The sequence below is a fragment of the Equus asinus genome, chromosome 23 (assembly GCF_041296235.1).
Source record: "Equus asinus isolate D_3611 breed Donkey chromosome 23, EquAss-T2T_v2, whole genome shotgun sequence".
Classification (NCBI taxonomy): domain Eukaryota; kingdom Metazoa; phylum Chordata; class Mammalia; order Perissodactyla; family Equidae; genus Equus; species Equus asinus.
The window spans coordinates 42,058,318-42,075,464 of NC_091812.1; the positions used below are offsets into that span (position 1 = coordinate 42,058,318).

The following is a 17,147-nucleotide window of genomic DNA, read 5'->3' on the forward strand; positions in this document are numbered from 1 at the left end:
ATTTTTTTAGGAGCAAGTCAATTCCATTTCCCTTTTTTTGGTAGAATCCAACAATGTAGAATTCTATGATATTCTCATATCCTTGCAAAGACTACTGTTGCAAAGGAGTTTATGCAAAGACAAAGAGAAGGAATAGGAGCCTGGAAACTTGGGATCATGGACATCCATGATGTCACTACATACATCGAATCACTTACAGGGTCAAGTACTTCCTCTGCCTGTCTGTTGGCCAAAGTGCAAGACAGAGCTGTACAATATTCTGTCTTGAGTAGTCCTCACACTTCACAGAATCCACATATAGCAGGCAACTCCATGAAAGGAAAGGGCGTCTTTCTTTTCCACTTTCTGAACTAAACCAGCTCAAGCCACTTGAAAGGAAAGGAGTGTCCATTCTTGAGACTTCTTTGCTCCTTCTGTTGTTTGGCCTGCTAAATCTTTCTCCATACGGGGGAAGAGAAAGACTCTTTTTTAGCTGCCTCTTTCACTGCTGGTCTGCTTTGATAATGTTCTGGGGGCTTTACAGAGAATGACATTTTAGACATTTTAGACCACTCTAGCTCAGCTTAGCCACTGAAGCTGAGCACAGCTGAAGAAAGCACTCAATTAGCAAGTCCAACTTCAAAGGCTATATTACGCTCTCCTCAATACACACGTGTAACTCCCATTAGCATTAATGGGAGCTGTGGGAGCCCACAGCTCAGAAAGCATACCTCCAAGTGTGTGTGCTTGATGAGCATGCAATTAAACCTTATGGTCCAAATTTTTCGAGGAGGGCATAGTAAGCACACCAAATACGTAAAATCAAGTGTGCTCACTTTGGGAAAGTAAGCTATCACTTCTATTTAAACATGAAGAAAGAGCTGTACAAATTAGGCTTATTTTCATGTCATTTATCCTCTTAGATGTAGACAATGGTCCTTCATGATGTTTTTGGAAAAGAGGAACTCCTCTGGTTTAAAAGTTTAGTTATATGTTTTCTTAAGCATTAGTCCACATCACTTCACAGACTAGCCTCAGGGGTAACAATGCCTAATAGGACAAGACCATTTTAAGAGAATTTCCGACACACAAAATACAGCATGGTATCTACATACACTCCATGCCTTTTCCTATTTTCTACTTAACAGTTTTACTGTAATTTAAAGTTAGGGAAAAACTGATTTGGCATTTTAAAATAAATTAATTTGAGAGGAAAATGCCTGCCTCAAATAATAAATTTGTTCTTATTGGGAAATAATGATTTTCATTCCTTTACCTCATTCTAAAGAGACCTGCCCAGGGTTTTCAACATGGAATCAATATATATTACAGCTTCAATAAAATATCAATATATGTTAGCTAATCTGTGCTACATTCACAGTCTTGATCATACCTCCATGGAGAAAATAACCTTGACTGATTTAGTACCATTTAAAACAATTCATTTTCTGCTGTTCGCACACTTTCTGCAAACTTTACAGAGAAGGTTAGAATAATAATCTTGATATTTTATAAAGAAGAGTCAATCAAGGAATTTCAAAAGTATAGAAGTGAATTATTGATCTATATTATTGACACATATTTTAATCCTCTTTACCATCAAATGTCATATTCAAACTTTCTAATTATGTGAAGAACTACAGTGATCTTAGATACTGAACCATAAGTACAAATCAACCGAATTGCAATGGACCAATGAACTTGTCAAAAACACAAAAGTGTCCCCACCAAGCTTATGAGAGTGCTGAGATGTCAGGACACTTTTCAAATTGTAACCTGGCACATGAGCAAAGTGAAAATCCCACTTCTAAAATTTCATCAAATACATAGTCTTCGTAACATCATTGTACTTAATATTTAACACTGTACCTTACAAGTTAGATAACAAACATCTCTTCATGGAGTTTTAAAGCCAATGTGTTAAAGAATGGAGTATCTCAAAATTGAACAGAGATACCTTACCTCAGATTCTATGGAAGACTCAATAAAGAATGATAAACATAGATGAGATACTAAACCATGGACTACGGTTAACAGAATTATTAATGATGGCAAATGTGAGAAGGCATTCACCTCTTCACATCAAAAAAAAGATTGTGGATTGTTTCTATCATTCCCGCATCACGATTCATAATGTCGAAAGCTACTCAATTAGAGATACCCTATTTTCACAGTATATCTCATATACAGAACTGCCTTTCAAGTGAGAGAAAAAGACTGCTGATATTATAATAAAGGGTCTAGGGAGTTTCATTCTTAGGTTTTTTGGCTCTGAATTATTCTCGCTAAACATGCTAACAATTTAGGTGTGCTATTAATCTTGCCGGAGTGATTATGCTCTCTATGTTGCTGAGACTACATTCACCAGATAATCTGAAATTCATCCAGAGCTTCAGCTGGAACAGACAGAGCCACATCCTTAGTTAGAAACAATTCAGTTGGTAATGGTCTAACTGGGGACTATTTGTGTATAAAATGACATTTATTCAAACACCCACAGGAGCACAACCACATTCTACTTTCTGTAACTTTTGTCTAAATAATTAGTTTTAAATGCCCTCTTTTTTTCAACATGGTCCCTCTTTATAAAGAAATATATATATACACACACACACACACACATATTTCATCTGAGAATTCATGAAATTTAGGCGTGTCATGGGATATAGAGTAAAGTGATGGCTACCAATGACAATTACGTAAAATATTTGTGGAAAGACGGATGAGAGAAAGGCAAGAAGGGAAAGAGTGCCTCTGAAAGGGGCTGGTCTAAGGAGCACCCATCTTATGATCTGATAGGCACATGAATTTTTCACACTTCTCAGGAGAAGAAACTCTAGTATCATTTTGGAGAAAGGTCTAATAACTGCTCGTCAAGGGGATGTGCAAAATCTGACATATGGAGGTCATTTATTTCTATTCCTGATTACTAGGCTCCGGTCAACGTCAGATATGTCACTCACGCAATCCCAACTTGTAAAATCTACTGACATATTATTTCAACAAATATTTGAGTGATGTTCTTATTACTCCCTCTCAGGGTCTGTGGATACCAGCATGGATAAGGCAAACACAACCCTTGCTCTCATGGAATAAACAATACTGATTTCATTCAGACCCCAAAAATCCAAGTTATTTGAATTAGAACAGAGTCATTGAAGCATTGAAATAATAAAACTGAGTGAATGAACTTTCATGAAAATAGGCATTCCTATATGCATATCTATATGCACGCATAAAAGGGGGAATTCAATTTTTTTTCTTCATCTTCAGACTCTTTTGCAAAAGTCGACATTAAAAGGTACATCTGATAGGGCAATTTCAGCACAGAACACACTCAATAAGAAATAACTAACTAGAGAACTAAAGATATACCTTCTTTGAGTCTTGTTGATTTTTTGGTAATACTAACTTTGAAACTGGTAGGTTGTCCCACCTAAAGTCCTTGATTTTAAATTGCCATTTCTTTTTACACCCAATTAAATTGTCAGTGTAATGAAGAATGGTCCAACTGAGTAGAACTGTGAGGATCTACTCACTGCTGCTTTCTGCAGTCTTAATTTGCAGATGCTTTTGCCTAAAATAAGCCTTTAAAGTCACCTCCTCAACAATGAGACCTGTAAAGCTTCCACCAACTGCTGTTGAAGACAGACAATGAAAGAAAACTTGCTTCACAAAATGGCCCTCTGTGGGATATAACAAAGGGAATATTTTCCTAAATAATAAGATATTTGGGCTCCAAACAAAGAGAACGCCATGCCCCTGATTCTCTGATAAAGTTTAAATAAAGACCACAGACACAAAGAGGTTGGGACTTTCCAATTAGCTCAGCAATTCTAGTATCTGATAATATTCAAAAAGAACAAACAAAACCAACTGTGGACTGTTCGTTTTCATGAATATATATTGTGTACAAAGCCATGAATGGTGATCAAAGATTCTCTGAACAATTTTCTTCATGAAGGAGCACTAGTTTCTTGTTCGATTATCAGACTGATGGTAAGGGATCTCAGTAATGTCTATCAACCAGAGGTTTGAAGAAGAAAGTCATTGGGTCACAAACACTAACTCAACACAGATCCAACACGAATGAAATGACTAGTGTCCACCTTCTAGCTTCCTGGGCTCAGTTCAGACAAACGTTTTGGAAGCACTCTTTTAATCAGCCCTTTGGGGATCCCTAAATCTTCCTTAAAGTGGACACTTTTTAATGCATTTCCTTCTTCATGACCATCCATCTCTTACATTCCACGCCAGCCCACCATTTCGTGCTCCCACAGCTCTCTTTCTACCTGTGCTAAGGAGAAACTCAAAGATGATGACAAAATGCCCCTAAACAAACAACCCAATAGCCCCTCTTGCTGCCATTAAGATATTTTTCACACATTCCCATCCTTGTACTAAGGATCCAAAAAATCAATCCCTATTACTCTTCCATGTCACTTTATACTTAATTGTATCCTTTGCAGCACAACATCAAAGGGCAACATGAAGTTGTGAATAGAGAACAGGATTTAGAGTCAGGAAACCTGGTAATCAACCACAGTTAATATCCATGAGATTTTGTCCAAGCGACTTCTCAACTTTGGTTCCTCTGAACCTGTAGAGCTCCTTCAAAATACATACGAACTGCCCCCCCTCTTAATAGTTACTCAAGTATTTAGCAGTCTTCTCTTTCGGGGTTAAGGATATCTCTGGATCTCACAGAGGGAAAGCTTACATACTAAAATTCACACATCCACAAGCTGACTTGCATGGTTGGTGATTCTTAATTCTATATGGGTTGTTTTCTTACTTTTATTTTCTGCTTTTCCAATAATTTTCCAATAAAACATGAATAAGCAAATAGGTTCTGTAATGTCTGCTTATTGAGAAAAGGAATCTTAAGACCTTTCAAATATTCTTTTTACACATAAGCCTTTTATGAAGCAGCCCCAACCACTCCTGCCCTCCCCCTTGTCTCTTCTTTGACATACAACACAGAAAATAAGCTCAGAAATTTGTTTGGTGAATTTTAGACAATAATGACACCAACCTTGAGAACTAGATTTTATGAAAATCCAAACTCTGAATCCCTAGTGTCTTACAGAAAAGATTATTTTGCTTCAGTGATGGTGTTGTTGGTGATGTTTAGATGAAAAGAGAAGCAACAGAAAAACTGGCCTTCTAGAATGGAGGAATAAAAACATTACCAGATAAAGTTCAGTTCACGGGGAGAATCCTTGTGAAAAGTGCGCAACTATCCTGGAGAGAACAGTCTGTGTTCATTACATGACTACTACTGTCTGTCAAACAGAAGAGGAAAAAAACAAAGCTAAGATATTCTCCATAAATTTAGGGGCTCAGAATTATAAACAATGTGCAAAGTCCTTTTACGTCTGTGCTAATCAATGGAAGGTGAATCAGGAAAGACACACACCTGCCCCCAGTGAGACTCATATCCATGCTTTTGTTTTGAGGAAGATTAGCCCTGAGCTAACTACTGCCAATCGTCCTCTTTTTGCTGAGGCAGCCTGGCCCTGAGCTAACATCCATGCCCATCTTCCTCTACTTTATATGTGGAACGCCTGCCACAGCATGGCGTGCCAAGCAGTGCCATGTCCGCACCCGGGATCTGAACCTGTGAACCTGAGGCCACCCAGAAGCAGAACGTATGAACTTAACCACTGTGCCACTGGGCTTCCCCCTCATATCCATGCTTTGATTTGGACAAGTAACTTTTTTTAATCAATCATATATGAAATAGAATGTAGATCTTCTTTCCCTTGGTTTTATCTCAGCAGTAGAGCTAGATTTTGTAGTCTTAAGCTTATGAAATTTTAGAGGCCTACTTTATGAAAATGAATGTAGAAATATTACTTTTGTAAATTTTAGGAAAAAACATATAATCAACAGAACATACTACTGGGCCCTCTTAGGGCTTTGGAAAGCACCATGCAAGTGAGGACCTTGACACTGAAGCCTCCTTAGATGCGGGATAAATCTCTCTCAACCTCAACTCCAAACAAGATCACCTCCCCTCCACCATTCCCATATCGATTTTCTGGCACCAGAATACGCAATGGTTTGGTTAGGGTCTTTGACCAAGGCTTCATCCCGGGAGGACACAAGAAGAGTGGCCCCTGAGCTTAATCAATGCCGTTTGCATGTAGTTAGCCAGGTTTGTTTAAAACATATCACATCAACATTTTTTCTTTGTTTTTAAGTTATCAGAACCATACTTTAAACACATTGATAGGGAATGAAGACTAGAATAGCCCAGTCAGTCAGCTAGAGCACTTGACACCAGTTTACACAGGCTTTGCTGATACCTGGAAATTCACATCCATCATCATAAGATATAATGACAGGCACAAAACCCAAGTGTAAACAGAAGGCTCTTTAGGCTCTAGCCAAGTCATTAGGCCTTACGAAGTAACATATCTAAGAATGTTCCTGTTTTGGAGTATATGCTGATGGCTTTTCCTCAAGGGTAAAAACACCTAAATTCTCATTCTTTTTAAATAAATATTTTATTATGAAAATCAATTTTGTTTAGTGAAATCTTCAGATGGAGAAGATGTGTTAAGGTATTTTATTAGTATACTTTTTAAAAAATCATTTCATATTTACATACACTGTGTCATCTCCACCTAGAGCAAAAAGGAGTCATAAAAAACAGTAAGAGCAGCAATAAAAATTCCTTGTACTGTTATTTAGGAGAGAAACAAATGGGAATATTACTTTGAAGATAATTACTAGTTTTTTTATTGTATCATATTCTCTCAAAATCCAAGCAAAGTATATCCCAAATCTTCCTACAAATGAAATATAATTTTCTCTCAGAACTTTTTCACTCATTAAAAAAAAAGATGTTTAATTTTTCTGTCAGTTGAGGCTTCATATGTTAAATACATTTTACATTTCAACAAACCTTACTGGCATATTGATGGAATACTCAAGGAGACAGAAGCTCTTTCGCAAGTACTAGCTTAGAAAGGTGTAAGCTGAATTACTAGGAGCACACTTCTAAAAACAGACTTCATTATCCCCAAGCACAGTATATATATGTATATGCCTTTTAATTTGAACCAAAAGTATGGTTTCTTGTCAAAAGGAGATTGTAGCCTCCTTGAAGGCACGTGGTGGTAATGTCTTCCATCTTTTTATTTCAAAAACTCAGCACAATCCCTGGCATAGGAAGAACCATATGATTAAATGAATAAATTCATGAATTAATACAAATTGCTTCTCAAGCACTGTGTGTTTATCCTAGATGTGGAAGCAACATTTTCTGTTATTTCTGATTTTTCAAAAGAAAACCTTAAGTGAAGTAGTTCTGGAAGAAATAATATTTATAAAACTCTTCATTAAACTTATCACTCATTCACCAATCAAGAAATATTTCCTGAAAACTTATAACGTGTCAAGTACTGCACCATGCGCTCAATGTTGACCAAAACAGAGCCTTACCCTCATGAAACTTCTACAGTAAGCGTAGAGATAACGCTGTTTAGGATAAAAGAAAAGCTTCATCTCATTTTCTCCTAAGTACACTCCTCAGTCACTTATGATAGAATGATATTCAAATTTCAAATACTTTGTGGAGTCTGCAGTAGCCAAGTGGTGGCTCATGCATCTGGACCACGGGACTACCTAGTGGACAAGGCAGCCTGACCTAATAACTATAAAAGTGTGTGTCTTCCTAGTCTTTGAAAAATGGTTCTGCCTGTGCCAGAAACTTCTGCTTCACAAATATGGCAGTGCCCTTTAATAAAAATAATTTAAAATTAATTTTGATAATTATAATACTAGTGCTGGTAGTAATAACATAGGTGAGGATGATGATATCCACCACGACAACTCACACTTACTGAGTGACTGCCTGGCACTTTGCTAAAAGTTTTACGTGGATCATCTCTTGTAATCATCCTCTCAAGTTTAGGAAGTAGGTTTTTGTATTATCTCCATCTGCCAGGTAAAGAAGCTGAAGCTTAGAGAGTTTAAGAAATGTGCACATAGCCACAAAGCAAATAGTGGAGTCAGTATTTGAACTCAGATCTATCTGTTGGTAGAATCTGAACTTGTAATCACATCTTCTATAACCTCCTACACCAAAGGTGATAGCATAAATAATCTAAAAGACAAAAACAAAAACCAAAAAAAAAAAATCCTTTTCTATTTCTCTTTAAATGTTGAAACAATATATGAGATTTTCCTGCTTCTTCTAATACATATAACTAATGATGTTGCATTTTCATAGACATTAAAAACCAATTATATGTTTTTATCTATTCTGTGACCTAGGATGGTCCAGATGCAATAGAACAGAAATCATATTTTAAGTCTGACCTCAGTTTGACCTAGGCACTTCAAGCAATTGACTACCTGGTCCTAATGTGCAAGTATCCTGAAGACCATGGAAATGTGTGTGAACACAACATTAAGCACAAGCATAAGAGAGGGGCAAAAAGAAGCTAAAATTCTTGGTATTGCATGTTAGAGAGCATTGCACCAATAAATGACCTGCAGTCATTCCAAAAATCTTGGTAATACATGTATATTTTCAGACACTCATTTTCTCATTTCCATGTGAAAAGCTGATTTTCAGTCCTTTGGACTAAGCAATGTTTTGTAAGCCACAGAAAATTTCTTCTCCAGGATTTTCGACCCTCCTCTCACATCGCCATAGCCATTCATTCAATTAATGAACACTTATTGAATTATTATGTGCCAGGCACTATTCTAGATGCTGGATATTCAGGAGGGGCAAGAGGGCTGAAATAGCTCAGCTTCAAAGGGATGATGAAGGGAGAAGGAAAGAAATTAACATTTTTCAGCAACTTTTATATTTGAGTCACTGTGCCACATGCTTTACACACATATGCCATTAATTTCCAAAAACAACCCTAAAAGGTAGCTAAGTAATCCTCCAGTCCAAAGATGAGGAGCTTCAAGTTCAGACTTAAGTAATGCATCTAAATCCACACAGGTTAGAAACAGTGGACTATAGATATGAATCCAAGTCTATCTAAGAATATATCAAAGAATATTCTGTTTCCATTGTGGTTCCCTCTGTTTCACCATCTCTCTTTGTAGTGCCCATTTTATCTGGCTCTCAGTCACACTCGTCATCCTACAATGGCCGTTGAAATCAGGATCACTTTTATCCATTATATGTAAAGTGAGATTAATTCCTGCTCAAATGGTCTCTTACTTGCATCGTCTGTGTTTACATAACCATATCTATATATCCCTCTTTATATGCAGACATTCATTCCACAAATTTGTGTTGGTTGCCCAGTAAATGCTAGCAACATTTCTAGGCCAGAGAAAATTGTAATGGAGCTTATATACAAAAGCACAAAAGTAAATAAAATAAAAGTTTCAAGAAATAAAGAGTATAATTTCAGAGTGGAAAATGCTATGAAGCAAATTAAACAGTTCATACACACACACTATATATACATTGAATGTATAAAACATATATGCATAAATGCAAATATACCTTCCCAACAGAATTTTTGGTTTAGCTATACAGTGTATATATAATTAATAACTAACTTTATTAAAAGTCATCAAGTCTTTTCTACCATATTTCACTTTCTAATTGTCTGATAAATGCTAGATCTGATACTCATAGAATTAAACAAATATACAAAGAAACAAAAAGAAGTGCCCATGCCAACATAAAAGGGTAGAAAATATCTGAAAACTGTTAATATCAATTTGTTAGTCTCACTCATGACACACGGTTCCATTGTTTTAAATAGCTCTTTTGGTGTTACACTCTAAAAAATGTAGGATTGCTTCTGGGGAAACCCAAACTGAGATCAGATTTATCTCCTGAACACACACATCATCAGACATGTGAGAGAAAATTTAATAGGGCTACACTGTGGCCAAAATCTATTAGTGAGAAAAAAATCCACTGTGTTAAAGGTGAAAATAACATATATTTAATGCAAGGGTGATGTCCAAAATAAAGGATAAAGTTTACAAATACAAAAAAGAAGGGTATGTAAAGTTTTGAGAGGTAAATTAAAACACAAGCTCATTTAGGAAGATCACAGATAAGAGAGTCTTTAAATTTTCCTGTTATCTTTAATAAAATATATTAAGAATACGAGGATGTATGTCATCATACTTGTGTTTAATGTGGCATTAACTCACAAGTCATTGTTTTTTTAATAGAATAAAATCAGTTACTTGCTCTTCTAAGGAGACATGTAATTAGGATTTTGATAATTAAACCCTAGATGAGGCATTTGGTTTATTTATGCCCTAAATCTCAATAAACTATGCATGTACAACTTTTAAAACTACGTCTTAATTAGTAGCTTAAAAGAAAACTAATTGTGAAGGCCAGGAAATTAAATTTTTTAAAGTTGTTCAAAGTTGATCAATGAAAGTCACCTAAATATCCAGTTTTAAAGTATAAACATCGATTATGTATAAAAAGGACAATGAATTGTTTGCCACATCACTTTAAGTATTTTAGAAAAGCTCTTTGCAAATTTCAGCTCATATAGAGATTGGTCTACATTAACTTAGTCACATGATTTTCTGCTTGTGTAGCCCGATCTCCTTAGCCAATGAAGCATGCCCCAATCTCATACTTCGCTGGGCCATGAGGTATCCAGATCTTTGCTCAAACCTTGTTCTGGTTCTGACTGTGAGGGTGTTTTTGGATGAGAATAACACTTAAATCCGTAGACCAAGTAGAGCAGATTGCCTTCTCTAATGTGGTGGGCCTCACCCAATCGATTGAGGGCATGAATAGAACAAAAAGGATGACCCTCCCCTAAAATAGAGAATTCCTCCAGCCTGACTGCCTTCAAACTGGGACACTGGCTTTTCACTGCCTTTAGACTCAAACTGAAACATTAGCTCTCTTGGTTCTAAAGCCATCAGACTTGAACTGGAACTACACTATCAGCTCTTCTGGGTCTCCAGCTTGCCGACTAACCCTAAAGATCTTGGGAGTTATCAGCCTCCTTAATAGCATGAGCTGATTTCTTATAACAAATAAATAAATAAATAAATAAAACATATATTTAATAAAATATTTACACATAATTTGAGAGAGATATATATATGTGTCTCCTATTGGTTCCATTCTCTGGAGAAAACTGATTAATATACCACCCATACCCACCACCAAATAAGTAGCAGTTTCTTTCCCATGCAACTAACTTCATGAAGATTCCTCTATCCTTAACACTCCCTCACACTAGCTCTGCCTGATAAAATCCTACAGGTTCTTTACACCTTCACTCAGAGGTGTCCTCCCTCCCATGAAGCATCAACAGGTAGGATTTTTCCACACTTTGCACACCATAGCGCATTAACACTATTTTCTTTCACATCATGCCTGTCTATGGCTGGTCAGCTAGCAGAATTCTTCCAGGACAATGTCCTATACATCAAAAGTAAATATCTAAAGGGCTAGAAGACATTGTCACAACATAATACAGCAGGGATCATTTCTGACTAGGTGAAACCCAGAGGAAATCTTAGTTGTATGACCAAGAAAGAAATCATTTCAAATTCTCGGGACCTTTGTTTCTAACATCAAAAATAAGGGATTGGGCTACGTAAACACCAAATTCCCTTCCAGCTTGACATTTCTATGGCTCCATTAACAAGTCAATCAACAGTAAACACTCACGTGACACAATATTCATTTCAAAATTATTAAAACTACTATTATATTATGAAGTCAAAAGAAGAAAAATGTTCTCACTTAAATGCAATGATTTACAATTGCCCACATTCTCTCTGAACCCTTTTAAGACATGACCCCAGTGTGGAAAAACAAGTAATAACGATTCAAAGAAAGCAGCATGCCTCGCCAACACAATGGTCCTTAAAAGATGGATCAAGGAAATATAAATAGCCTCAGCCCACACCTGCACTTTCTCCCAATCATTATCAGTTTTAATGTCTCTCCTGACTACAGTCTCTGTGGAACTGTCCACGTGGGCTCCTGCCTTCTGAACACTGATACGTAAAGAATTGTTAAAAGTACCAAAGATTACACGATCAAAAGTCAAGGTTTCTGTTTACTTATATGGCTCTGCCCACCACCACCTTTTTCAGCATAGAAATGCAGCACACAAAAAGGCTTTATCATGTCGGTATCCATTTATTCCAAGTACTCAACCATTTTATAAGGCTTTGCAAGTAATCTTCACTCAGTACCAGAATTGTCAGCAAGTTTGTTCTGTGTTAGCCACCCTTCCTTTTGTTCCAGTCTTTCATAAAAATCCTTTTGTGTGACAGTCAAGCAGCTGTGCTTTGTTCTTTAATGTTCCTACCCTGGATCCCCAGCCGAGACCACTTTATAACATAAACGGCAAAGTACCATTTTCACAGCGGGGACAACTGTGTTCATCTTCAAAAAGAGGCATTAATAAAATGAGACTGTAATGAACATGCTAATTCTGATCACAGGGTACTGCACAATGGCGGAGAGTCGACTGCCTTCTCTCTGAAAGATTGTAAAAGTTGCTGTGTTTTTTTTTAACAACTGCTATAATGGCTTACATTTTTTGAAACAGACATATTATGCAAACATTTCTCTCCATGTCCCAATGAAATGCCTTCTCTGTCTCATCCAACTAGCACTGTGTGGTTTACTATCTCAGTAACAGTCATCTTCAGGGAGCATATTTTTCCATCTTGCCAAAAATGACTTGCTGAAACAGGGATGTCACTGAATGATAGAAAGCTAGACATAAGTGATCTGAGTGATCACGAATCCAATGCCTTTCCTGGGCAAATGAGGCAAACAAACAAACAAAAAAAATGGGAAGTTAATACATTTGCTCAAGGTGCTACAGCTATTTGGGACAGAGCCAGAGTTAAAACTCAAATTACCTGAGACCTAGACTTGGGTCCTTTCTACACTGTGTTATGTCTTGATAGCGATCGATCATTCACACAATACGAAGCATTTATACGTGGAGCAGATACTCAAGCACAAGTATCAGGTCATAAAATACATCTGCTAAACTAGGTAACTGACGTGTCTCATATTTGATCAGCTAGCTTTTTTAGACAATAATTGTACTTTGGATATGTTCTAATGACAAGCTAGTTTCCTATAAGCAGATACAAGCAATGATGTTATATATTATACCCTGTTTTGTTGTGATAGTTCTGGTGATGGTTTGGGGGGCAGTGCTATTTGGGAACAGGTAAGTTTCTGAAAACAACCTACTAAGTTTAAAAAAACACAACATATTACATGCTGTTTTAGATGACAAAAAAATTCAAGAAACATGACATTTAGTCAGACAATTAGAGAAAAGTTGATCAAATTTTTCTAGAATTTTCTCTTAGAGAAGAGGAATTATGTGAGCAAGAAGAAAGGATTCTTGATGTCTTCCCACTTGCCTGAAGCCAGCAGGTGGTCCTGGACTCTTATGAGAAAGAAAAGACTATGGATGATGATATCTCATTTTCCCTGCCCAGTGGCTGATATTTTCATCCTCGGTTATCATTACATAAATTTCTGTTTTTCTCCTCATATCTTTGTTCAGGAAGAAATGCGGCCAGTGAACCAAAGATTCAGAAAGAGCTAGTTTCATCTGGATGATGATCCCTCTTAAAACGCCCTCTTTGGTCCTGTGCTTGCTCCTCACAGAAAGCCAAATATCTAAACCAAAGTCCTTAGCAGAATTCCACAAGTAGGTAAAGCGCAGTCCTTAATAAACTCTCAGTGAGATCTGTGGGCTTCACTTAAAGTTCTTTCAGGAGGGAGACGTGTATGACACATATTGTCAGCCTCCCAAAGTTCTATAAAACTAGGGAGCTGGTATTTGCTTGTGTTTCCACAGCAGGGCAACCGAACAAATTTTAAAAATGACCTAGAGGCTGTAAATATCGCATTCAACTCCCCCTTCTCCCACTACTTCTGTGAACTACAGTCTACAGTGTATAGACGTAATTGCCCAAATATCTCATTCCAGGACACATTCAACCCGAGCTTATAGTTATCCTTCCTTATGAAAACAGTTTTTCAGAGCTAGGGTAATTTGAAATGAGCTACAGCGGGAAAGCTGTCTCTGAAATATCCCCTTCAATGCACATGGATGGACAGAGCATTATTTCAACGTCTTCTGCACGAGCCACACAGGTCAGATGTTTAAAACTCTAATTAATTAGGTTCTCTAGTAGCTTGTGTGAAATAAATTAGTGATCTCCATCCAGTCCACTTAGACCAAACCCAGTGTGACAGTTGGCACATTTTTGGCATTGTCAACAAAGTAGGGGAAAAGTAAGTGACCCATGTGAACAAGACGGGCATCTGATGAGGGCCCCTGGGTGCACATGTAGAGTGGTCTCCATCTACCACAAAGCAGAGAGCTTAAGTGTCTGCCGACACGATTTCCAAAAGAAAGCGAATTTACAATGGGCACAAATCTCATCAAGCGTGGTATGAAACTTTTCACATTCCTTTAGTTAACTGCTCACAATGTCCAGGTACTACGAATGTCACTTTAGCATTGGAATATTTTTAACACATTATTATTAATAGAATGATCAACAGTTATATAGAGGTAACTCTAGGAAATAAACATAGTTCCCAGCCCCATTTATTTCATCCTACAAGGAGATATGAAAGTATTCTATTTTAAGGTTATGTTTAGACTATTTTTCCATTATCCAAAATACCTTTGAGTTTTTCTCATGAAACATTTCCAAACTTGCTAAACATAGTCTTTAGAAAAATAAGGTTTAACTACTTTACTGGAATCATAAATTTTCATACAAATATACTTAAGTATGACAGATATTCACATAGAAAGTCAAGATCATATTAAAATTTCAAATGCATTTGTTTTATGCAGGGACTAGTCAGATAAAAGAAGATGAGTTGGGGAAACCCTAGTGAGCTGGGAGGCACGAAATCATAAATCCATATGAACGTCTAAGTAAAGTGACATTTCCTCCAACTTTTTGTTAATGTCTTCATCAAATGCATAAAGATTAAATCAAGCCAAAATGACTGCCATTGTTTCCTTTTAAGGGGTTTGTTTAAGGAACTCAGAAGGCAAAAAATAACCCAAAAAGTTTGTGATAAATTTCATTTTATTGTACCTCTGTAATACACTTTCTACATAATAGCATTAGTTGTAAACTAGGTGAATAAAGATTAAAATTTTAAAAGAAGATCAACAGGTGAGTCTGATTTTGCTTTAGATGGGAAGACCTTAAAAAATGATTCTACAATGTTCAGATCTTTTATCTAAGTTTATGTGAATATGTACGTATATTCACATATATACATACTTTTTGTAATACACATGATAGTATGTATAAACACAGTCTCTAAGGTTCCTTTCAGTTCTAAAAGCTGCCTTCTAACTCCTGTCTGCTCTTTTTTTTCTAACACCTATTCTTGCCTGACGGATTTTATTCCTCCCTTTACTTTTTCAAATATTTAAAACACATTTATTTTAAACTCTATTCATATGGTTCAATTATCTGTAGTTCACAGACTATGATTTCTAATCTCATTGGAGCTTACTGTCCCTCGTGGGTTCGAACTGGCTTTCACACTTCTAGAATTAGTACTCATGAGCCCATTTGATATGAATGACCTCATCTGGGGTCATATGCCCTGCACTGTGGGAATGCCTCTGTGGGGTAAATGTTTACATAGCTGCCTATTCCACATTCTATGAAATTCACTGTTTCCAACCAGCTTTTATGTTAGCTTCTAGGTTCTGAGTATCACACTATAGGAATAGCGCTAGAAGTCTCATCTTTATGCAGAAAGCTGATCTGCCTCCTCTTACTCCCATCTTATTTTATATATGCCTGGGTCCTGCTGGAGAGTTAAAACTCCAGCCCTAAAGCATATTGCCCATTCCGTTATCATCTTGGGTTTATAAGATTCAAATTGTCTTTTCTCTGGAGATTCTTTGTTTTTAGCACCTAGAAATCTCTCTTTCTTGTTTGCAAGCCTAACCACGCATTTAATATTATTTTCAGAAATTTTATAATATCTCTGTGTTTTTACAGAGGAAGAGAGAACTTCCTGTATGAACTAGTTTGTCATAATGGCCAGAAAGATAGCTCAAATCTGACTTGTCTTTAAGCAGAATTCTGTTACATGTATTTAAAAGATTTCTATCCAGTTGGTCAATATTTTCTCTAAGACTTAGTAAGACATTTTTATTATGTAAAACACATTTTTGGAGGCATATGTAAATAATCTCATTTTCTAGGCTTCTTGAATTAACTAATTAATTTTGGTACTAAATAGACCTAGAAGGAGATGTTTTTGATTTTATAAAACATACAAAGTAAATACATCCCTCAATGGAGAAAAATGGAATGGAGGAGAAATGTTCTTAATCTATATATGTTCCTCTGTGATTACTAAATATTGACCTCTTCTTTTCAATTCCCTTCATTTTAGGGAATAGAAATTCCCATTATAAGAATGTCTATTCTCCTAAGTCCTGGAATCAAGCAAAATGAAGTTCAAAACAAAATAAAACAAAGAAATAAAAGAATGCATAAGAAAGAGATAAAGGCACAGAAGTGTTTGTCTGGAAATGTCAACTACTAGGTAAGCCAAATCAGGCAATGTTCTTATCTCCACTCAAATACTAAATTAGACATATACAACAAAATATCACAAATCACTAGCCTTTATTCTCTGGTACTGTCATTCTAAAGGAAGTCTAGAAAGTAGACACACTCTCCAGGAGATCTGGCAGGTCATCCCATGCTTTGGTCAAATTGCATAAGCCACATAGCCAGAAACACGGAAGGGGACATACCATTTCCATTAACTTTGCATCAACAGATGTTAGCTCTAAAAATATAAAAGACTGAAATAACACATTTTTTGACAGAAAGAAGAAAGGTGTCTGTCTTGTTCTTGATTCCTCTCCTTCAGAGGAACTCATCTTTATGTAGAGGATGTTCCTTTAATTTTGCAAACATCAGTGTCAGCTTTGGTAATTTGTAAGACAGTAGTTGCTGACCTCAGTATTAAAAATCCATACACGAGTAATATTAACATGCAAAAGAGTAGCATACCCTATTTCTTTTCCAGGTTTGCTACCAAAAACCAAACTACTATCTGACATTTGAAATCAGAATTTCTTGGGATTTTCTTCTCTCTCCTTCATTAGCATTTTTCAAGACACAGGAGAGAAGGCACT

General features: G+C 36.4%; 1 protein-coding gene across 25 annotated transcripts in view; it reads right to left on the reverse strand.

The window, feature by feature from the left end:
- Nucleotides 1-17,147, reverse strand: part of PTPRD (protein tyrosine phosphatase receptor type D) — a 2,080,413-nt gene that overhangs the window by 275,628 nt on the left and 1,787,638 nt on the right. The gene's annotated exons all lie outside the window — the stretch shown is intronic.